This window comes from Eptesicus fuscus, chromosome 1, assembly GCF_027574615.1.
Source record: "Eptesicus fuscus isolate TK198812 chromosome 1, DD_ASM_mEF_20220401, whole genome shotgun sequence".
Classification (NCBI taxonomy): Eukaryota; Metazoa; Chordata; class Mammalia; order Chiroptera; family Vespertilionidae; genus Eptesicus; species Eptesicus fuscus.
The window spans coordinates 101,972,049-101,997,119 of record NC_072473.1 but is presented as its reverse complement, the minus strand read 5'-3'; the positions used below and the strand labels follow the sequence as shown (position 1 = coordinate 101,997,119).

The 25,071-nt window shown below is 38.6% G+C and overlaps 1 non-coding gene and 1 pseudogene across 1 annotated transcript; both read left to right on the top strand.

Moving 5' to 3' along the window:
* LOC103304724 (glycoprotein endo-alpha-1,2-mannosidase-like protein) overlaps positions 1-25,071 on the top strand; it is a 57,159-nt pseudogene that overhangs the window by 16,922 nt on the left and 15,166 nt on the right.
* Positions 1,740-1,844, top strand: LOC114229746 (U6 spliceosomal RNA). Its single transcript, XR_003615684.1, has one exon. It is a non-coding gene; the product is annotated as a U6 spliceosomal RNA (small nuclear RNA).

Sequence of the window (25,071 nt, the reverse complement as noted above, 5' to 3'; positions counted from 1 at the left end):
ACCTTGGCAGAATAAAGGTTCCCCACCCCTGCACTCAAGGAAGACTGCAAGGCTTGAAGAGGAAGAAGGAACTTGCTCTTAGCTGTTTCCTTCCTACAGGATTCATCTTCCTATATATATCATCCTAACAATACTACTTTACTCCAACAATGTCAGTTCCTACAAGAAGCAATAGCTGAATCCAGTTTTGCATTTCTCCAAGACTTATAGAACTAGGCTTATGACACTCTTCTCATAGACACCAGCTCTAACCTCCTGGGAAGTCTGGCTCATTACTTTGCAGGTCCACTCCTCCAAGCTTAGATTCAACAGAACCAGCTGAGCAGTACCCTCATCTCAGAGGTCTGACTTTCATTTCAATGAGGCCCCTCCTCTAAGCTTCTAAGTTTTAATAATTTAAACTTCTTATCTTTGTTCTCACAGGGATGGTGCTGCATATTAAAGTTGCTAATTCTATGATACTTTAGAGTTTTCTCTTTACCTTTTCAGTGACCTAGGGAACAACTTTATTATGTGTAGTTATCAATCCTTTATACTAAAATCTGTTTATTCATAAAACTGGTGTGGTATCTATCTCTGACTGGACCTTGGCATACTATATAACAAATGTTTTCTGAGTACCTACTATGGGTTAGACCTGTTATAAGTATTTTATGTGTTTCAACTAATTTAATCTTACTCCTAATCACTATGCTAAGACATATGAATGGAATATCACAATGCTGGGCCCACAGTAAGTGCTCATTCAGTGTTTACCACTCTTTTAATTTGGGCTCCACCTAAACCAGACCATAAAATAAGAACTACTAGGTTTTAGGTGATTCATTTGGGAGCTAGCATAAGTGATGAATTGGGAAAAGTGAGGCAGGGAGGAATAAAAACCAGTAACATGTGCATTAATGAGCAGGATACTGCTGTGGACAAGTGGGGCTCAAACCTAGGTAGATGATAGATGATAGATGATAGATAGATAGATAGATCCTGCATTACATATATAAATATATATCATATATGTGTATATGATATATATATATTTATACTAGTATATATATTTATATCTTGTATGTATATCTTCTTGAGCAGGATAGATAGATAGATAGATAGATAGATAGATAGATAGATAGATCCTGCATTATATATATAAATATATATCATATATGTGTATATGATATATATATATATTTATATATACATATATGTGTGTGTGTGTGTGTGTGTGTGTGTGTGTGTGTGTGTGTCCTGTGTGTATATTCCCTTGAGCAGGATAGATGGATGGATAGATAGATAGATAGATAGATAGATAGATAGATAGATAGATTCTACATTACATATATGAATATATATAATGTATGTGTATATGACATAAATATATATTTATATTCTATATGATATCTTCCTGGGCAGGATGGATAGATGATAGATAGATAGATAGATAGATAGATAGATAGATAGATAGATAGATATAAACTAAAATAAACAAAAACCATTATTCATTATCAGAAAGGGAGAGAGAAAGGAGAGATAGGAGAAAGAGAAACTGGTACTCTTAAGAGGGAAATGGGATTGTTTTTACTGTTGTTAACAAGCATATTTACATGTTATTCAGAGAAAGTTGAAAATAACAGGAAAGAGGGAATAACATTATGGAACAGAGAAGGAATTCAGAGTACAAGGGAAAAAATTAGCCTTCAGGAGTATTAAGACATATTTTTCCATGAGATAGAAATGAATGGTATGGTACTCGCTTCGGCAGAATATATACTAAAATTGGAACAATAGAGAGAAGATTAGCATGGCCCCTGCACAAGGATGACACACAAATTTGTGAAGCGTTCCATATTTTTATTATTATTACTACTATTTTACCTTTCTTTTAGGTGTCATTTTATTTTCTCTTTATTTTATTTTGGGATCAGTGTTCTACATACTATTTTCATCTTTCCTTTAGCAGCATTATACTCTATTTTAACTTTACCTTTATGCCAACACTCTCTTCCTCACTTTTCCCCTTTTGTTGTCCTGTTTCTCTTACCCTATTCCCTCTTTAGATTTTCCCTATTCCTTCTTTTTACCCCCTGTTAAAATTTTACCCTACTTATATAGCTATTTTCCAATCCCCTGCTCCAAGTCGATACACACCTCTCTCTTCTCTTTCTTCATTATCCAAAAAAATTGTTTTTCTCTCTGTCCTTTTGTTGTTGTTTGATTGATTGTTGATTATATTGGTTCTGTTATGCTTGTTTGTGAGATTGTTTTGCTTGTTCTTTTTGTGTGTGTTTCTTTTTTTGTTTTATTTTGTTTGTTTTTTGGTTCTGTTTTCACTCGCCTCGCTTGATATTAGTTGTTGTTTCTAGTTTGCATTCATCTCTAGGTATTTGTTGCTGGCATTTGTTGGGATTTGTGGCTATTCTATTGGAGTTTTCTCCCCATATAAATAGTTTTTTCCCATCTTCTTTATATTCTCTTTCTTTTTACTCTTAGTTTTTTATTCCATTTCCAAATTTCACTTTGCACTCCTTTTTTTTTCTCTCTTTTTTTCCCTCTTCTTTCTTTCTTATCCCCTAATTCTCTTTACTCTGATTGTCACCTTTATTATGGGTTATTAATATCATGAATACATTTGTGTTCAGTACCTTGTGCATTGTGCCTTGTTGTGTTGTATTATGTGCCTTTAAATAAACGCAGGAGAGAGAGAACAACATACCAGACACCCAGAGAAAAGAGATCATGGGAAGACAAAGAAACACTGGGCATATAAAAGAAAAACAGGCATCACCAGAAAAGGAAGTAAATGAAATGGAAGCAAGCAACCTGTCAGAGAAACAATTCAGAGAAATGGTCATAAGGTGGATGAAAAGAATGTAAGACAAATTCTACAGTATGTGTAAGAACCAAGAGGAAATTAAGAAGAAACAAAAAGAAATGAAAAATGGCATCGCTATGTAAAGAACTCAATAGAAAGCATCAACACTAGACTAGAAGAAGCAGAGGGCCGCATAAGTGAGCTAGAAGACAAGGTAGAAAAAATACCCAAGCAGAGCAACTTCTAGAAAAAAAAATTAAAAAGCAGGAGGAGAGCCTAAGGGAACTTTGGGACAACACGAATTGAAACAACATCTGCATAATAGGGGTGACAGAAGGAGAGGAAATTGAGCAAGGAATAGAAAACCTGATTGAAGAAATAATGACAGAAAACTTCCCTGATATAGGGAAGAAAAAACCCACACAAATCCAAGAAGCTCACAGAGTCCCAAACAAAATGAACCCCAAAAGACTGATGCCAAGGCACATTATAATTAAATTGGCAAACACCAATGACAAAGTAAGAATCTTAAAAGTGACCAGAGAGAGACAGAAAGTTACCTACAAAGGATCCCCCATCAGACTAGCGACTGATTTCTCAACAGAAACACATCAGGCAAGAAGGGAATGGAATGAAATATGCAAAGTCATGCAAAGGAAGGGTCTGAATCCAAGAATACTGTACCCAGCAAGGCTATCAATCAAAATTGAAGGTGAAGTCAGGAGCTTCACAGACAAAAAAGGACTAAGGGAGTTTATTACCACCAAACCAGCAATGCAAGAAATGCTAAAGGGTCTGCTGTAAAAAGAAGAAATAAGAATCAAAGAAGTAACACAGGGGTAAAGAATAAAAATGGCAACAAACAAGTACCTATCAACAATAACTTTAAATGTAAATGGATTAAATGTCCCAATCAAAAGACATAGGGTAACTGAGTGGATAAGAAAACAGGACCCATATATCTGCTGTCTACAGGAAACCCACCTCAGAAAAAAAGACACACACAGACTGACGGTGAAGGGATGGAAAAAGGTTTTTCAGGCAAATGGAAATGGAAAAAAAAGCTGGGGTAGCAATACTTATATCTGACAAATTAGATCTCAAAGTGAAAGACATAAAAAGAGTTAAGGAAGTGCACTTCGTAATACTAAAGGAAGCAATCCAAAAAGAAGAAATAACTCTGATAAACATATACACACCCAATACAGGAGCACCCAAATACATAAAAAAAAACTTCTGGAGGATATCAAGGGAGAGATTGAAAGCAATACAAACATAGTAGGGGACTTTAACACCCTACTATAAACATTGGACAAATCCTCTAAACAAAAAATCAGCAAAGAAACATCAATCCTAAATGACTCACTAGATCAGATGGAATTAATTGACATCTTCAGAACTTTTCACCCCAAAGCCACAGAATATACATTCTTCTCAAGTGCACATGGGTCATTTTCAAAGATAGACCATATATTGGGTCACAGGCAAAGTCTCTTCAAATTCAAGAAGATATAAATCATATCAAGCATCTTCTCAGATCACAATGGCATAAAACTGGAAGTCAACTAATATAAAAACAATCCAAAAAAATCAAACACATGGAGACTAAATAGCATGTAATTAAATAATGACTTGGTTACCAGAGAGATCAAAGAAGAAATAAAAAGCATCATGGCAACAAATGACAATGAAAACACAACAATCCAAAATTTATGGGACACATAGAAAGCAGTCTTGACAGAGAAGTTCATAGCTCTACAATCCTACTGAAACAAAAAACAAGAAACAATGGTAATAAATTACCTAAACCTACAACTCAAAGAGTTAGAAAGAGAGCAACCAGAAAAGCCCAGCATAAGCAGAAGGAATGAAATAATAAAGATCAGAGCCGAAATAAACGACATAGAGACCCCCCAAAAAAACAAAAACAAAAACAAAAAACAAAAAACAAAAACAATACAAAAGATCAACAAAACCAAGATCTGGTTCTTTGAATGTATAAACAAGATTGATGAACCTCTAGCCAGGCTCACCAAGAAGCAAAGAGAGAGGGCACAAATAAAAAACATCAGAAATGAAAGAGGAGAAATAATAACAGACCCCACAGAAATAAAAGGATTCTTTAAAAAATACTATGAACAACTCTATTCCAACAAATTGGACAACATGGAGTAAATGGACATATTCCTAAAAAAATACAACCTTCCAAAGCTCAATCAGGAAGAATGTAAAAATCTCAATAGGCCAATAAGTATGGAAGAAATTGAAGCAGTAATAAAAAAGCTTCCAGCAAACAAATGCCTGGGGCCAGACGGCTTCAAAGGGGAGTTTTACCAAACAGTCAAGGAAGAACTAAAACCTATCCTCGTCAGACTATTCCAAAAATTTCAAGAGGAAGGAACACTTCCAGGCTCCTTCTATGAAGCCAGCTTCACCCTAACACCAAAACCAGATAAAGACAACACAATGAAAGAGAATTACAGGCCAATATCCCTCATGAACATAGATGCCAAAATCCTCAACAAAATTCTAGGAAATCGAATCCAGCAATACATCAGAAAGATCATACACCATGCCCAAGCAAGATTTATCCCAGGGATGCAAGGATGGTACAATATCCACAAATCAATAAACGTGATACATCACATAAAGTAATTGAGAGATAAAAACCACATAGTTATATCAATTGATGCAGAAAAAGCATTTGGAAAAATCCAACATACATTTTTTATAAAAACTCTCAGCAAAGTGGGAATAGAATGATCATACCTCAACATAATAATAGCCATATATGACAAACCCACAGCCAACATCATATTCAATGGACAAAAACTAAAACCATTTCCCCTAAGAACAGGAACAAGACAGGGATGCCCACTCTCACCACTCCTGTTTTACATAGTACTGGAAGTATTAGCCATTGCAATTAGACAAGAAGAAGAAATAAAAGGCATCCAAATTGGAAAAGAAAAACTAAAACTGTCCTTTTTCACACATGACATGATATTTTATGTAAAAAACCCTAAAGACTCCATCAAAAAACTATTAGACTTAATAAATGAATTTGGCAATGTAGCAAGATACAAAATTAATGGCAAGAAATATATGGCATTTCTATACACCAATAAGGAACTTACAGAAAGCGAGACTAAAAAAGCAATCACATTTACCATCGCACCAAAAAAATTAAGATACCTAGGAATAAACTTAACTAAGTAGGTAAAAGACCTATACATGGAAAACTACAGGACACTGAAAAGAGAGATAGAAGAAGACATAAACAAATGGAAGAACATACCATGTTCATGGATTGGTAGAATCAACATGATTAAAATGTCCATACTACCCAAAGCAATCTATAGATTCAATGCACTCCCCATTAAAATACCAACGGCATATTTCACAGACCTAGAACAAACTCTCCAAAAATTCATATGGAATAAAAAAAGACCCCGAATAGCCACAGCCATCCTGAGAAAGAAGAACAAAGTAGGTGGGATCTCAATACCAGATTTCAAGCTGTATTATAAAACCACTGTACTCAAAACAGCCTGATACTGGCACAAGAACAGACACATAGACCAATGGAATAGAATAGAGAACCCAGATATCGACCCAAATCACTATGCTCTATTAATATTTGACAAAGGAGGCATGAACATACAATGGAGTGAAGACACTCTCTTCAATAAATGGTTTTGGGAAAATTGGACACATACATGGAAAAAAATGAAACTAGATCACCAACTTACACCGTACACAAAAATAAACTCAAAAAGGTTAAAGGACTTAAACATAAGACGGAAAACCATAAAAATACTAGAGATATCCACAGGCAGCAAAATCTTTGACATATGCGAAAGCCATTTCTTCACCAATATAGCTCCTAGGGCAATGGAAACTAAAGAGAAAATAACCAAATGGGACTACATCAAAATAAAAAGCTTTTGCACAGCAGAAGAAACCATCAACAAAACAACAAGTAAACCCACTGTATGGGAGAACATATTTGCAAATGTTATCACTGATGAAGGTTTAATCTCCAACATTTACAGGGAATTCATATAACTTAATAAAACGCAGATCAGTCCTAAATGGGCAGTCGGACATCCCTCAAGGGGTCCCATATTGGAGAGGGTACAGGCTGGGCTGAGGGAAAACCCCCCTCCGTGCACGAATTTCGTGCACCAGGCCTCTAGTATACATATAAGTGATTTGATATGTATGTTATTCTGTTGTATTGATAGCAAACTTCAAAACTTCATATGTCAAATTTTCTGAAGGTGTTAACATCATAGGTATTTTTACACTTAAAAATGTTGAATTTCGTGCCAAAAAAGAAGCCTTTGCAGGAAGTTTTAATTCATTATTTTATTTTGAAGAAAAGTGCTGCTGGAAGTTATCGTATACTTTGGGAAGCTTATGATGAACATGCTCCATCTCAAGATACTTGTGAACGCTGGTTTAAACACTTTAAAAGTGATGATTTCAATGTGAAATACAAAGAACATCCAGGTCAACCGAAAAAGTTTGAAGACCAACAATTACAAGCATTATTGGATGAAGATGCATGTCAAATTCAAAAACAACTTGCAGAAAGATTAAACATTGCTCAGCAAACAATTTCAGATCATTTACAAGCAATGGGAAAGATTTTAAAGGAAGGGAAATGGGTACCACATCAACTGAATGAAAGACAAATGGAAAACTGAAAAGTCATCAGTAAAATGTTGCTTCAACACCATGAAAGAAAGTCTTTTTTGCATAGAATTGTGACTGGCGATGAAAAGTGGATTTATTTTGATAATCCCAAATGCACAAAATCATGGGTTGATCCAGTTCAACCATCAACTTCGACTGCAAGGCCAAATTGCTTCAGAAAGAAGACAATGCTCTGCGTTTGGTGGGATTAGGAAGGTGTGGTGTATTATGCGCTTCTAAAACCAGGTGAAACCATTAATACTGATAGCTACCAACAACAAATAATCCATTTGAACCACGCTTTTATCATAAAACGACCAGCCAGAAGACATGGCAAAGTAATTGTGCTTCATGATAACGCACAATCACACACTTCAAAACCAGTTAAAGACACATTAAAAGACCTTGCCTGGGAAGTATTAACCCATCCACCGTATTCACCAGACCTTGCTCCTTCAGATTACCACTTGTTCCGATCGATGGCACACGTACTTTCTAAGCAGCACTTCAAAGCATACGAAGAAGTAGAAAATTGGGTCTCTGAATGGTTTGCCTCAAAACAAGAAAAGTTCTATTGGGACGGTATGCACAAATTATCTGAAAGATGGGGGAAATGTGTAGCTAGCGATGGACATTACTTTGAATAAAGCACTTTTGATGTTTCTCTTAAAATTATTGTGTTTTCTTTGATTGCAAAATCCACATTATTAACCAGTTAAATGCTGTGTGATGAGGAAGAAAGATCCAGGGTTGAAGAAGTTCTATAAGATTGCTTCATTCTTTCCAAGTTAAAAGGCTAAACATGCTAAAGGATTTGAATGTAAGATGGAAACCATAAAAATCCCACAAGACTAAATAGGCAGCAAAATAGCAGACATATGTCATAGCAATATCTTTACAGACACAGCTCCTAGGGCAATGGAGACTAAGGAGAAAATAAACATATGGGACTACATCAATATAAAAAGCTTCTGCACAGCAAAAGAAACCATCAACAAAACAACAAGAAAGCCCACTGCATGGGAGAACATATTTGCCAATGATATCACAGATAAGGGTTTAACCTCCCAAATTTACAGAGAACTCATACGACTTAACAAAAGGAAGATAAACGATCTGATAAAAAAAATGGGCAAAGGAACTAAACAGACACTTATCGAAAGAGGACATAAAGAAGGCCCAGAGACATATGAAAAGATGCTCAAAGTCACTAATCATCTGAGAGATGAAAATCAAACAACAATGAGATACCATCTCACACCTGTCAGAATGGCTATCATCAACAAATCAACAAATGGCAAGTGCTGGTAAGGATGCGGATAAAAAGGAACCCTTGTTCACTGCTGGTGGGAATGCAGACTGGTGCAGCCACTGTGGAGAACAGTATGGAGTTTCCTCAAAAAACTTAAAAATGGAACTCCCATTTGACCCAGTAATCCCACTTCTAGGACTATATCCTAAGAAATCAGAAACACCAATCAGAAAGGATATATGTACCCATATGTTCTTAGCAGAACAATTTACAATAGCTAAGATTTGGAAACAGCCTAAGTGCCCATCAGCAGATGAGTGGATTAGGAAACTGTGGTACATCTACACAATGGAATACTATGCCGCTATAAAAAAGAAGGAACTTTTACCATTTGCATCAGCATGGATGGAACTGGAGAGCATTATGCTAAGCGAAATAAGCCAGTCAGAGAAAGATAACTATCACATGATCTCACTCATATGTGGGATATAATGATCAATATAATTTGATGAACAAGAACAGCAAGGGGGGGTGGTTAGAGAGCAACCAAAGGACTTGTATGCATGCATATTAGCATAACCAATGGACAAAGACACTGGGGCAGTGGGGGCTTGCCCAGGGTGGGAATGGCTGGGGGGGTCAATTGGGGACAAAGGAGACATATGTAAAACTTTACACAATAAATTAAAAAAAATAAAAGGCTGAACGTGAAGGAGAATGAGGATGGAGGTAACAGAATAGTAGTTTTAAAGAAAATGGTGAGAGAAAGTCAGTGAGATGACAAAATAAGAGGTCTCCTGTTCATCTTCCTGCTCAGTGAAAATAATTTGGTAGCATACATGGACAAAAATGTCTTTGTGGGAGCTTTGAGGGATCCAGCCACAGACCAGGAACAGTCTTGCCCTCGCAAGAATCCAACAGGAGTTATGTCCATCTGAGCCCCTAGTTGTAGGCCTGCTAACTTCTGTCCCACTGAAAATCTCAAAAAGACCCTGTAATTCATCTCTAATCCCTCCTGGAAGCAGGTGCAGTCAAGCTAGCCCAGAGTAGTAGACTCACTCATTCTGACTGCAGATCTTGAATCAGCCCTGCATCCAGCTTCAACCTCTCCCAGCCATGATCTAGGGGCTCTCTTGCCCACCCAGGGACCTGCCAGGAGACAAGTGTGTCTTTTCCAGAAGAGATAGGCCTGCTGAACTGTGTCAATTGTGGAGCAAGTGGTCCTGTTACTCGTTTCCATGTTCTCTTTGGGAAAATCCATTCATACACAGCCCATCAAAATAGCTAGGCTTCGCCAAAACCGGTTTGGCTCAGTGGATAGAGCATCAGCCTGCGGACTCAGGGGTCCCAGGTTCGATTCTGATCAAGGGCATGTACCTTGGTTGCGGGCACATCCCCAGTGGGGGGTGTGCAGGAGGCAGCTGATCGATGTTTCTCTCTCATCGATGTTTCTAACTCTCTATCCCTCTCCCTTCCTCTCTGTAAAAAATCAATAAAATATGTTTAAGAAAAAAAACAAACAAACAAAAAAAAATAGCTAGGCTTCTGTCTCCTTCCAAAAGCAGTTCCCACATTAGACTCATTTTAGTAGTAATGTCAGTCATTGTCATAAGTATTTTTATAAACCCATTTAATCCCATAAATCAAACCTGCGAGATTACACAGTAGTGTCTGCATTTACCAGATGAGGAATCTCAAAGTGATTCTTTCCCTTGCCCAATTTTACACAGGTCATAAAATGACATTGCTGTGATTTGAACACAGGCCTGTCATGTTCTAAGCAAAGCCAATACTCCCTCTACTACACTACCCTGGACTAGTGCTGCCGGCTTGGAGGACTGGGAACATATTTCTAGGACTTTCCCTTAGGTCCCAGCCAAAAGGCTGGAGCCCTGCTGCTAGCCATCAGCCTATGCTAATGCACATGCTCTTTCCATTAGAGTGCCCTCTCACCTAAAGTTGAACATGTTCCTTTAATAGTTATTTCCCCAAGAGAACAGGACAAGTTTAATACCCTAGTCCCTCCCAGGTAGTCTTGTTCCATTGCAGTCAATGGGTCCCTGCTGGCCATGTCCTAGCATATGACATAGATGGGCCAATGTTTTGTCTATTACGCTGTCAAGTGAATAGAGCAATTGCTGCTACCTTTGCTGTCACCCTTGGATGCCTCTGCAAAGGCAGGAAGCTGGAACCATGTTAGTCTTAGTATGCTGCCAAGAAGATCCTTCCTCCCCCACCCCAGAACTGCCTTATGCTAGACCCAAGTCAATGAGGGGATTTTCGGGGACAGCATTCTGTAACAAGTACAGTGCCAGCAAGGAGGAGACAAGTTTAGGGAACTAGTGCAGGTGGGGGTAAGCCTCCAGAATTGCTGAGCACTAGGAATCATATAGCAAGAGCTGGAGGAGACAATAGAAGGGAGATTAAGTAAGGGGACCAATATCAAACCAGACGGGAGGTGCAGCAAGGAGTTGCAAGTTCTGCTTGAGGCATGAACCCAAGGAACTTTGAGTTCTTTGTGGGGGCTTCATGTAATCTCACCAAATGGAGCAGATCTACTAGAATAAGAACAACCTGAATCTATCCATGGAACTCCTCAAGGCATCAAGCATGGCTCTCACCCCTAGATAGGCTGTGCGTTCCCTAAGCACACTCAAAGCTGCAGCCTTCATATGTCTACCTCTAACATCTGGTCTTAGCATGAGATACCAGGGCTCTCTTACAAACAGGCACAGTGTTTTTCCTGTGAAGACATCATAGACCTGTAGATCTTGGGATCCTTGAATCTTCCACTGGACATTCCTTGGGTGTGGATTTTGGCAGGAAGGACCCAGACTAGGCAATAGTCCAGAGCAGGCAGTGCTGGCTAGAGTCCCAGTTCCCTGACCTGGCTCACTGCCCTCTTGGCTATCAGACAAGGTTTTCAGAGCTTGCAGACATCTGAACAGCTAGGGAGCTGTAGGATCTGGAGACATAAGAGGGTCTCCCTTGTCTCCTTCTGTCCTCACTGGTGACCTAAGTCCCTTTCCAGGATAGCAGCTGGAGGATTAGCCTCTGATGAGAGGAATTCAAGGCTGCCCTTAAAGGGGTAGCCCAGCTGTTGAGTGAACACAGGTGCACATGGGTGGCTCTGACCCTTACCTCCTGGCAGAGGTGAAGGCTGTGGGCCAGGCAAAAGTGACCATGCCCACATTTTTGGAGTACATGCCAAATGGGCTGCGAATCCTGTGTCATTGCTAAGTTGTGAGCCTTGGAAGGCATAACCTCCTCACGACTTCCATTGAATTCTTCGCATGACTCAGTGCAGCTTACACATGGCATCCACCTGTTGGTATGCCTACCCACATAGGCAGTTATCTCAAGTGTCTTTGAACTCTTCCCCTTATACTCATTTTATCTGCTTGCTCCTTCCCTTGGGAAATTCTCTCAGGCACACTACACCACCCCTCACTCTCTCCATTTTCTGTACCCACCCTACATTCTAGTCTCCCAACACACACACACACACACACACACACACACACACACACACACACACTCTTTAACCCAACACCAGTACAGTTGGGATATTTTGTTCCATGCCTTCTGAGAGCTATTTCTTTTCCCCATTGCCTTCTTCTGACATTGGGTGTGGTGGCTATGTCACTACAGTTTTGCACTTTCCCACTCCAAGTATTGTGGCAGATTTAAGATATAATATCCCCTCTCCCAACCAATCACAGATTCAGCCCTACAGTAAAGGAAATAACCTTCAGACATATGTTTCACCTGCCCATGTGCCTCACAATATGATTTGGTATCCTCAGCAGGGCAGCTTGAATTGGTACATTTCATAGAGGAAGAAAGTGACTGAGAAGGATTAAGGGATTTGCCCACAGAGTTAGTGACACTCAAAGCTGCAGCCTCCAGATGTCAATTTCTAACATCTGGCCTCAGTATGAGATACCAGGGCCCTCTTACAAATAGGCACAGTGTTTTTCCCGTGAAGACATCATAGACCTGGAGAGCACTAGATATACCTGGGCAGAAATAGATATCAAGCCCTGATCTAGTACTTTTTCTTCTCTACTTTTATACTATGTTTCTACTCTAAAGACAACACTAACAAAAGTATGGGCCAAGGACTTGGTGGTGGTGGTCCTACAACTATTTGTTACTGGTCCATGATGAGATGATGAGCTTGTGCCAGAATGTAAATCAATACACTGCTTGCTTCATCAAAGCATTCTTGCTATGACAAAAACATCAGCTGAACTAAATAGCATGCTTAGTGACATAGTCAACTGACATTGGCATAAACGCTCTAGCTCAATGCCATCATTGTGCCCAGCAGCACTGATGCTGATGGTTGTCCAGCATGAGAATGGATCTATTACAGGAGTGTGCCTCACTTCCTGTGTAAGGGGAATGTATTGCAATAAAGCTAGAGTCCTAGATAATATGGTTATGGAATAGTTACAGACCTTTGGGGTGAAAATGGCCCTATGTAGCCCAAACTATTTCTTGTCTGCCCAAGCCCAAACCTGTAGATCAGGGCTATTTGAAGAGCCAGTCTGAAAATGGTTTGTTGCCTTTGCTTACAAAGTGTATTCACTTGTAATAAAGTTTATTCAGCAGTCCTGGGTCTGTTGTCCCTAAAGATCATTTTTAGCTTTTTGCCTGCTTTGCTCTGTATGGCATGAGGTCTGACCTCTGCAGGGTGTTTCCCAGAATGACTTTCCACTAGGTCCAACCAATGGGGGGTGGGATTGTCTGGAGCAAAAGAGGAAAGAGGAAAGAAAGAAGAAGCCAGAGAATTTCTTTGGTCTTTTTCTCTGTGTCCCAGGATGACCAATTTGCCCTAGTTTGTTCAGGACACTCCTAGTTTCAGCACTGAAGGTCCCGTGTTTCAGGGAATCCTGCAGTTCTGTGAAACCCAGGAGTGTCAATCATCCTGTGTCTGCTCCAAACAGTTTCTCCTCCAGGGACTGGATTACTTGTGTCAGAGATGGCCACTGTGGTTCCAGCTTCCACTGGGTGACCCCTGACCCTGGGCTATGTAGCACTCTCCCATCCCTCTATCCCTTCAGTTCCTGCTGCTGCTAATATCCAGATGCTTCTTCATCCCTTCTGGTTTCTCAGCTCTTTCCTTGCCTGTATCACCAATGCCTTCCATTAAATTCCCAATGTTGTTTACACTTCAAGTGGTTTCTGTTTTACTGCTTAGACCCTGACCAATGCAAAGGGGACAATAGTAGTTTACAGTGTCCTCGTGAGGATTGAATTAGTTAAATAAACCTCTTAGAGAAACGCTTGGCACATGGTAATTGCTTGTTAAATGTGAGCTGTTATTTTTATCAGTGTAATGTGAAATAACATTTACGTACACTTGCCATGTGCCAGGCACTACGCTAATCACTTCACACTCATTATTTAAGCCTTAACATGTTCTTGAGTTAATTGCTTGGTAAACCTGTTTGTATTTCACACCTAGCAATCCCTAGGTTCTTCTGAATCTATATTGTTTATTTATTCAGTACTTTCTTAGGACATGAAGAGAGATGAGATAGTAACTTGCACATGATAGGCACAGACTGGTTGAGGAGACTTGTGTGTCCATCAGTTCATCATTCTAGCACCAAGTGGGCAGTGCCACCTCAGTGACTGGGGCAGTGTGACAGAGTAGGAGAGAGTGTGTGGGCTCTGGGGCTGGACTATCTGGGTATGGATCTAGGCTCTGCCATTTTCTTTATCTATGGCCACCTACTGTAAGGGAGAAAAGTCTTTTTAACCCTCTCTGCCTCCATTTTCTTATATGGCAAGAGTACTATTTTTATGGTACTTATCTTATAGGGGTCATTTTGAAAATTAAATGAGTTAATATTTTTAAAGTACTTGGAGATAGGGAGCCATAAACACAGATGTCCATTACAAAGTTGTTGCCTCCAACAGAGATAGGACCTCTTTTAGGTGTTGCCAGGTGACTCCAATATTATGCTTCTAGCTGTACAAATGGCTGGTTTGCACCATCATTCTGTGTTTTTGAAATCCAAATCTCAAGCATTTTAAACATTGCTGTAAGGAAGGATAGAAGGGACTAGGATTTGGGACGGAAGTCAAGGAAGACTTTATCCTTATCTATAACAGTGTATCTTTACAAGGAGAAATTATTTGGGTGTTTCTTGTATATTTAACACAACCAGAAAAAAAAGGCAGAGCTCTGTCTTATTATTACATGATGATGTAAAGTGCTGGATATTATTTAACTAGGATTGAACATCACTAAGCCTGAATTATTTTTAATGCATGCATTTGTATAGTGCTTTCTTGATTGACCCTTATAACACCTCTCTGAGGTAGATTGATGGTGTTGAGGACAATATGCAGATGAGGAGACTGAGGTTCCTAGAAGTTAAATGAGTGACACTGGTAAAACAATCATTTGGTAGAAAACCACTGTCATCACCCTAGTACAAGCCTCTATTATCTCTTGCTTGAACAACTACAGTAATTTACTAGTTAATCTCAGGTTTTCTTAATGCTTCCCAATAAGTTCTCCACACAGAAGCTAGAGTGATATTTTACGAATGCCCTGTCAATTTTTGCCTTAATAAACTCATCAATAGCTTCCCAGTTATCTTAGGATAAGGATTCAAATCATCAACATGGATTACTAAGCCCATCATTACCAGGCTCCATATTCATACCTCTGTAGCCCCATCATGGTGTGAGATGACCCCATCTCGCACCATGTTCCTCCTTATTCTTTATGCTTGAGCCACACTGAGTTTGCAGTCCCTGAAACATGCCATACCCTGTTCTACCACAGAGGCTTGGCATATGTTATTCCCTTTAACATGGATGCTTTTTCCTTCCTCTCTTTGCCAAGTTATCTACTATCCATCATTGAGATTCCAATCAATAGTTGCCTCCTCAGAGAAGCCTGCATTGATCTCCCTGAGTTAAGTCCACCCATGAAAGTTTCTTATAGAACCGTTCTCCCTTGCCATTACAGGTCTCTCCACAGTTGTGATTTGTTACTGGTTTGTTTTATTTATTCATTATTTGCCTCTCCAACTAGAATGGAAGTTCTGTGAAGACAGGAGTCTCATCTTGTTGACTACTCTTTCCCTTAGCACAGTGACTAGCAGATTGTAAGCACTAGATGCATATCTGGTGACTCCATGCAGGAATAAATATATCATGAAGTCAGTATACCCTGGATCCAGCAGGGGTGGGAGTCTGCCTATATTTGTTTCAGCTTGGACAAGTCCCCTACTGTCTGAACCACAATTTCTCCATTTATACCATGAAATAGTTGGACCAACTGATCTCTAAAATCTCTTTCACTGCTAGATAATTCTTAAACTCAGTCAGGTAGCTAGCTTCACTATTTTCTTCCTGAAGCTGTGTGCTCCTGCTATAAAAATGAGATGGAACATTCTAAAACTTTTTTAGATCGGCATGGATCACTTTCTGTGCCTCCACCTATTAATAGGTGGACTTAGTCAAGTAAAGAGCCTCATTCTCCTTGTTTTTTCTTCAGTGTTATTGCAGTTTGAAGCTATTTTAGTCTTTTCAAGGGAAAAAAATAATTCCAAATTTTTTTTACAGATATGCAAAAAACTGATAGAATAATTTATAAAATATCATTACTGTACATAAACCCATCAGTTCAGACCTAAAATTCACAATTTTGAATCTACCCTTTGACTTTATTTATTTATTTATTTATATTTTCAATGCAATGTTTTAATATCTCAAGAAAAACAATTTTAAATATAATAATATTACATGTAATAAACATTAATATTTCAAGAAAAAAGATTTTAAGTATAATAATATTACCAAAACTGTACTAATATAGTATGATATCACAAAACTTGTAGGAAATATTAAAAATCTGCAAATAACAGGATTACTTAGATTATATTCTAAAATATATTTTTTTCTGGCTCTATTTTTGTTCATCACTTTATGTTGTTCATTATATTCCACAAATGATTTAGATCATGTGGTATTTTTCTTCCACTTACTGGCTTATTTCGCTTAGCATGATGCTCCACAGTTCCATTCATGCTGTTGCAAAAGGTAAGAGTTCCTTCTTTTTTACAACAGTGTAGTATTCCATTGTGTAGAAGTACCATAGTTTTCTAATCCACTCATCTGCTGATGGGCACTTAGGCTGTTTCCAAATCTTAGCTATTGTAAATTGTGCTGCTAAGAACATAGGGGTGCATATATCCTTTCTGATTGGTGTTTCTGATTTCTTAGTATATATTCCTAGAAGTGTGGTTATTGGGTCAAATGAGAGTTCCATTTTTAATTTTTTGAGGAAACTCCATAATGTTTTCCACAGTAGTTGCACCAGTCTGCATTCCCACCAGCAGTGCACAAGGGTTCCTTTTCCTCTGCATCCTCACCAGCACTTGTTTGTTAAATTGTTGATGATAGCCATTATGACAAGTGTGAGATGGTATCTCATTGTTGTTTTGATTTGCATCTCTGGGATGATTAATGACTTTGACCATGTTTTCATATGTCTCTGGGCCTTCTTTATGTCCTCTTTCGATAAGTGTCTATTTAGGTTTTACCATTTTTTTATTGGATTGCTTACCTTTCTTTTGTTAAGTTGTGTGAGTTCCCTGTAAATTTTGGAGATTAAACCCTTATCAGTGATAGCATTGGCAAATATGTTCTCCCATGCAGTGGGCTTTCTTGTTGTTTTGTTGATGGTTTCTTTTGCTGTGCAGAAGCTTTTTATTTTTATATAGTCCCATTTGTTTATTTTCTCTTTAGTTTCCATTGTGCTAGGAGCTGTACTGGTGAAGATATTTCTAAGACATATGTCTGATATTTTGCTGCCTATGGATTATTCTAAGATTTTTTATGATTTCTCATCTTATGTTTAAGTCTTTTATCCATTTTGAGTTTATTTTTGTGTATGGTGTAAGTTGGTGGTATAGTTTAATTTTTTTGCATGCATCTGACCAATTTTCCCAACACCATTTATTGACGAGACTATCTTGTCTCCATTGTATGCTCTTGCTTCCTTTGTCAAATGTTCATTGAGCATAATAGCTTGGGTCGGTTTCCAGGTTCTGTGTTCTGTTCTATTGGTCTATATGTCTGTTCTTGTGCCATACCAGACAATTTTGAGAACCGTGGCTTGGTATTTAGCTTGATATCTAATATTGTGATCCCTCCAACTTGGTTCTTCTTTCTCAGGAGTGCTGCAGCTTTTTGGGATCTATTTTATTCCAGATGAATTTTTTTGTTTGTTTTTTTTTCTTTTAATTTCTTTATTGATTAAGGTATCACATATTTGTCCTCATGCCCCCATACCCATCCCCCACACATGCCCCTACCCCCCTGTTGTCCTTAACCGCTGGTTAGGCTCATATGCTTGCACACAAGTCCTTTGGTTGATCTCTCCCCTTTACCCTCACACTTCCCTACCCTCCCTCTGAGGCCTGAAAATCTGATCCATGCCTCCTTGTTTCTGGGTCTGTTCTTGTTCATCAGTCTATGTTGTTCATTATTTCCCCTAGATGAGTGAGATCATGTGCTATTAGAAATACACTTATAAGAACTGAAAATGAGACAAGCAATAATGGTTATGGTGACAGGCAAATGAATCAATCTGTAGTGAGTTTCTTTCTGGGCCAACAGTTCTTTTGAGACCCAATTTCAATGTCCAACAGTTCCTTATGTGTGCATGTCAGCATTAACATTACAGTTCTGGATGGTGGACAAATGGTGGTAATGCAGGTCCAACTCTCTCTGGTTTGGTCCTGGGCAACCTGCAGTGATGCACAGCTGCTAACTGCTAGTATGGGAAGGCCACATCAGCGTCTTCCGTCTCTGGACTGCTTCTCTTCTGTCTTCATGGCTGGAGTAGTCCTGTCGATTCCTCTCTGTTGCTAGAATTCACATGGTCTCGGAGTTGTTTTTCTGAAAATATACAAACATATTCTAGACCAAAAGTTAATAAAGGAATATTTTCTATAAATTTGACTTGGGATCCTTTTTCATTTTTTGCCCAAATGATTTTCCTCTGGCTTGTTTTGTCACCTTGTGTGTTTTTCATGGGTGTCTTGCTTTTAGCCTTACAATTAATTTTCTAAGGTATTAATTTTCTAGATGTAATTTACTTACAGGACATTTTTCCTTACATGATATTCCTCTACTATCCCCTCCTTTTTTGATTTAAATGTTAGGAGGCTTTTGAAAATTTTATAATGTAGTCTTGATGGCTTTTAAATTTTAATTTTTTGCACTATAATATTACTGTTTTAGGTTCATTACATGGTGCACAATTTTATCGTGAAATGAAGTACCAATAAAAATTTTAGTTAACACTTTAGAAACACCTTTTTGTCCAGTACAATTAATTTTTCTAGAATATTCGCTTGTTTCAACTAGCCAATTTAAATTTGCCTGAAAACTTGACTACTATTTTACTGTCAAATTTATTACTCTAACAACAATCTTATTTTACCCTGTAAATACTGTTGGAACGGATTATATGCCTTCTTGAGTAGGTCCTGAGCATTCCTGGTGCTAGGCTGGATTTAGATATCGTAAACCCACTTCCCCACACCATGGGTACAAGACAACTCAAACAATTCTTGTTGGAGTGAGAGGGCAGCTGCTGTCGGCCAAGTCTTTGTCGGTCACCTGAGTCCTGATCTGAGCTGGGCATGGGAAGCATGAAGCAGCCATGGGGGCAGGAGACCTCCCTGAGAAGGCACTAGAGTTCAGGCCCCTGCTATGTGGCGGGGGTGGGGGGTGAGGGTCTGTGCAACACCTCTGTTGATCCCCAAATTCTCTCCTGATGGCCCCTCTGCGACTGTGCCTGTCTGAGGTTGTTCCTTCCTTGAGGAATCTTACCCGTCTCTGGCTAACCAGCCATCCTCCAGGGCCAGGCTGGGTGACATGAGGTTCAGTTTTGTCTCCTTGGTAGCCTATGGCCCTGTGGCCTCCATGTCCAGCATCTGCCTTGGGATCCCCTCGCCTGCTGCGGGGGCCCCAGCACTGATCACATATCTTGTGGAATCCGGGTTTCTTCTCCAGGGAGGGCTCAGTTCGCCCCACTGGGTGAGAGACAGATCCAAGGCACCAGTCATCACGAGACTTCAACCTCGACATGAACAGAGAGCTCATGCAACAGCTGTGAGCAATTGAATTGTGAGAAGAGGGTCTCTCTTGGCCTAAAGGGTAAGAGGGACCAATATAGAATGCTCAGGTGCCTTCCCAGGAGGCCCTCTGCACAATGAGAAGGATTAAATCCTTACATGTCATTTTTAAATTGCTGCCAGACATTCAAAGAATTAGTTTGTAAGTTTGCTTGGGATAATTGTATATTATCCTGTTGTAATTCTGAAGTATCAAGAGATGTGTTAAGTTTGTCTCCAAGCACAAAACAGATGATTTTTTTTTTAATCCCGAAGAGTTCGAGGAACTAATATAAGTACTGGGGTGATCCAAATCCGGGAAAAATTTTAATGATAGTGTAGAATAATATCATGTAAGGATATTCTTTGTTCTAGTCCATGGCAATTCCCTTTCAAAATGGCTGTCCATTTCTTTTTATATAGACAAGGTCTTAGTTACATTTTCTGCACCTCTACTGGGGGCATGTAGTGATAGTAGTGACACCCTTTCTTTGGTGTCCACACAAGCCAGAAACCTCTCTTTAATTGTACACACAAAGGGGCATTGTTTTGATTTCGTGTCATACAAAAGGGAAGCTGGGTGGAGACCCCTGTGTATTTATACTTTCTTGCCCCACCCATGGACCTCCTGGATGACCAGGGTGTTTGGTATTATTGGTTACTACATTAGTCAGGGGATCAGCCCACTTAAGGGGTCTTACCCATGAAGGGTCAGGAGCATAAGACCAAAATACTTACCCTCTTGTCCCAGGTAAAATTACCGTACATCTGATGATTGCTAGCATGGCTAGAATGGCATTCTCAGGCATTCTTGGGTTTCTGGTTACCTCACAATTTCTTCCCTGAGGTTTGACGTTCTGATTGATGTTTCTGTTTCTGGATCTATTTTTCCCCCCATCAGTTTATGTTGTTCATTATATTCCACAAATGAGTGAGATCATGTGATATTTATCTTTCTCTGCCTGGCTTATTTCACTAAGCATAATATTCTCCATCTCCATCCATATTGTTCCAAATGGCAAGAGCTCCTTTTTTACTGCAGCATAGTATTCCATTGTGTAGATGTACCACAGTTTTTTAATCCACTCATCTGCTGATGGGCACTTAGGCTGTTTCCAAATCTTAGCTATGGTAAATTGTGCTGCTATGAACATAGGGGTGCATATATCCTTTCTGAATGATGTTTCCAGTTTCTTGGGATATATTCCTAGAAGAGGGATCACTGGGTCAAATGGGAGTTCTATTTTTAGTTTTTTAATAAAACTCCATACTCTTCTCCACAGTGGCTGCACCAATCTGCATTCCCACCAGCAGTGCACAAAGGTTCCTTTTTCTCCACATCCTCGCCAGCACTTGTCATTTGTTGACTTGTTGATAATGGCCATTCTGACAAGTGTGAGATGGTAGCGCATTGTTGTTTTGATTTGCATCTCTCCAATGATTAGTGATTTAGAGCAGGTTTTCATATGTCTTTTGGCCTTCCTTCTGACTTCTTTTGGAAAGTGTCTATTTAGATCAGTTGCCCATTTTTTGATTGTGTTGTTTATCTTCTTTTTGTTAAGCTGCATGAGTTCCCTGTAAATGTTGGAGATTAAACCCTTATCGTTGACATCATTGGCAAATATGTTCTCCCATGTAGTGGGCTTTCTTGTTGTTTTATTTATGGTTTCCTTTGCTGTGCAAAAGCTTTTTATTTTGATGTAGTCCCATTTGTTTATTTACTCTTTAGCTTCCATTGCCCTAGGAGCAGTATCAGCAAAGAAGTTCTTTTGGCATATGTCAGAGATTTTTCTGCCTATAGATTCCTCTAGTATTTTTATGGTTTCGTGTCTTAAGTTTAAGTCCTTGATCCATTTTGAGTTTATTTTTGTGTATGGTGTAAGTTGCTGGTCTAGTTTCATTTTTTTGCATGTATCTGTCCAACTTTCCCAACACCATTTGAAGAGAGTGTCTTCACTCCATTGTATGTTCATGCCTCCTTTGTCAAATGTTAATTGAGCATAGTGATTTGGATCGATTTCTGGGTTCTCTATTCTATTCCATTGATCTATACGTCTGTTCTTATGCCAATACCAGGCAGAACAGTGGCTTTGTAATACAGCTTGAAATCTGGTATGGAGATCCCACCTACTTTTTTCTTCTTTATCAGTTTTGCTGCAACTATTGGGAGTCTTTTTTTATTCCATATGAATTTTTGGAAAGTTTGTTCTAGGTCTGTGAAATATGCCGTTGGTATTTTAATGGGGAGTGCATTGAATCTATAGATTGCTTTGGGTAGTATGGACATTTTATGATTTTGATTCTACCAATCCATGAACATGGTATGTTCTTCCATTTGTTTATGTCTTCTATCTCTCTTTTCAGTGTCCTGTAGTTTTCCATGTATAGGTCTTTTACATACTTAGTTAAGTTTATTTGTAGGTATCTTAATTTTTGTGGTGTGATGGTAAATGGGATTGCTTTTTTCATCTCTCTTTCTGTAAGTTCATTATTGGTGTATAGAAATGCCATAGATTTCTTAGCATTTATTTTGTATCCTGCTACTCTGCCGAATTCATTTATTAAGTCTAGTAATTTTTTGATAGAGTCTTTAGGGTTTTCTATGTACAGTATCATGTCATCTGCAAATAATGACAGTTTTACTTCTTCTTTTCCAATTTGGATGCCTTTTATTTCTTCTTCTTGTCTGATTGCAATTGCTAGTATTTCCAACAGTATGTGGTGAGAGTGGTGATCCCTGTCTTGTTCCTGTTCTTAGGGGAAATTGTTTTAGTTTTTGCCCATTGAGTATGATGTTGGCTGTGGGTTTGTCATATATGGCTTTTATTATGTTGAGGTATGATCCTTCTATTCCCAGCTTGCTGAGAGTTTTTATCAAGAAATGGTGTTGGATTTTGTCAAATGCTTTTTCTGCATCAATTGATATGACTATATGGTTTTTATCTCTCAACTTGTTTATGTGACGTATCACGTTTATTGATTTGCGAATATTGTACCATCCTTGCATCCCAGGGATAAATCCTACTTGGTCGTGGTGTATGATCTTTCTGATGTATTGCTGGATTCGATTTCCTAGAATTTTGTTGAGGATTTTGGCATCTATGTTCATGAGGGATATTGGCCCATAATTCTCTTTCATTGTGTTGTCTTTATCTGGTTTTGGTATTAGGGTGATGCTGGCTTCATAGAAGGAGCTTGGAAGTGTTCCTTCTTCTTGAATTTTCTGGAATACTCTGAGGAGGATAGGTTTTAGCTCTTCCTTGAATGTTTTATAAAACTCCCCTGTGAAGCCGTCTGGCCCCGGGCTTTTGTTTGCTAGAAGCTTTTTGATGACTGCTTCAATTTCTTCCATAGTTATCAGCCTATTGAGATTTTTAGTCTCTTCCTGAGTAAGTTTTGCAAGGTTGTATTTTTTAGGAATGTGTCCATTTCCTCCAGGTTGTCTAGTTTGTTGGAGTAGAGTTGTTCATAGTATTTTTTGACAATCTTTTGTATTTCTGTGGGGTCTGTTGTTATTTCACCTCTTTCATTTCTGATTTTGTTTATTTGGGTCCTCTCTCTTTGCCTCTTGGTGAGCCTGGCTAGAGGTTCATCAATCTTGTTTATCTTTTCAAAGAACCAGCTCTTGGTTTTGTTGATCTTTGGATTGTTTTTTTGGTCTCTATGTCATTCATTTCTACTCTGATCTTTATTATTTCCTTTCTTCTGCTCACTGTGGGCTTTTCTTGTTTCTCCCTTTCTAATTCTTTGAGTTGTTGAGTTAAATGATCTATTACCATTTTTTCTTGTTTTTTGAGGTAGGCCTGTAGAGCTATACATTTCCCTCTCAGGACTGCTTTCATTGTGTCCCATAGGATTTGCAATGTTGTGTTTTTATTGTAATTAGTCTACAGGATGTTTTTAATTTCTTCTTTGATCTCATTGATAACCCAATCATTGTTTACTAGCATGCTAGTCAGTTTCCAAGTGTTTGAATTTTTTGGAACGTTTTTATTGTAGTTTAATTCTAATATTATGCCATTGTGGTCTGAGAAAATGCTTGATATGGTTTCAATCTTTTTGAATTTGGGGAGACTTTGTTTGTTACCCAATATATGGTCTATTTTTGAGAATGTCCCATGTGCACTTGAGAAGAACGTATATTCCATGGCTTTGGGGTGAAATACTCTGAAGATGTCAATTAGGTCCATCTGATCTAGTGTGTCATTTAGAATTGCTGTTTCTTTGCTGATTTTTTGTCCAGAGGATTTATCTATTGATGTCAGTGGTGTATTAAAGTCCCCTACTGTGATTGTATTGATGTAGATCTCTCCCTTGATATCTTCCAGCAAATTTTTTTATGTATTTGGGTGCTCCTGCGTTGGGTGCATATATGTTTACCAGAGTTATATCTTCTTTCTGGATTGCTCCCTTTAGTATTATGTAATGGCCTTCCTTATCTCTTATTGTAGCCTTAACTTTTAGGTCTATTTTATCTGATATAAGTATCGCAACCCCATCTTTTTTCTCATTTCCATTTGCCTAAAAATGTTTTTTCATCCCTTCACTCTCAGTCTGTGTGAATCTTTTGCTCTAAGATGGGTCTCTTGTAGACAGCAAATATATGGGTCATGTTTTCTTATCCATTCAGCTACCCTTTGTCTTTTGATTGGTGCATTTAATCCATTTACGTTTACTGTCATTATTGATAAGTACCTGTTTGTTGACATATTTTTCCTTAGTGTTTGTGTTTTTTCTTGCCTTTCTCTTTCTTCTTTTTACAGCAGCCCCTTTAGCATTTCTTGCTTTGCTGGCTTGGTAGTGATGAACTCTCTTAGCCCTTTTTTGTCTCTGAAGCTTCTGATTCCACCTTCAATTTTGAATGATAGCCTTGCTGGGTATAGTATTCTTGGATTCAGTCCCTTGTTTTGCATCACTTTGTATATTTCATTCCATTCCCTTCTGGCCTGGTGTGTTTCTGTTGAGAAATCAGTTGATATTCTGATAGGAGTTCCCTTGTAGGTTACTTTCTGTTTCTCTCTGGCAGCCTTTAAGATTCTTGCTTTGTCATTGGTGTTCGTCAATTTAATTATGATGTGTCTTGGTGTCGGTCTTTTGGGGTTCAACTTGTTTGGGACTCTGTGTACTTCTTGGACTTGGATAGTTTTTTTCTTTCCAAC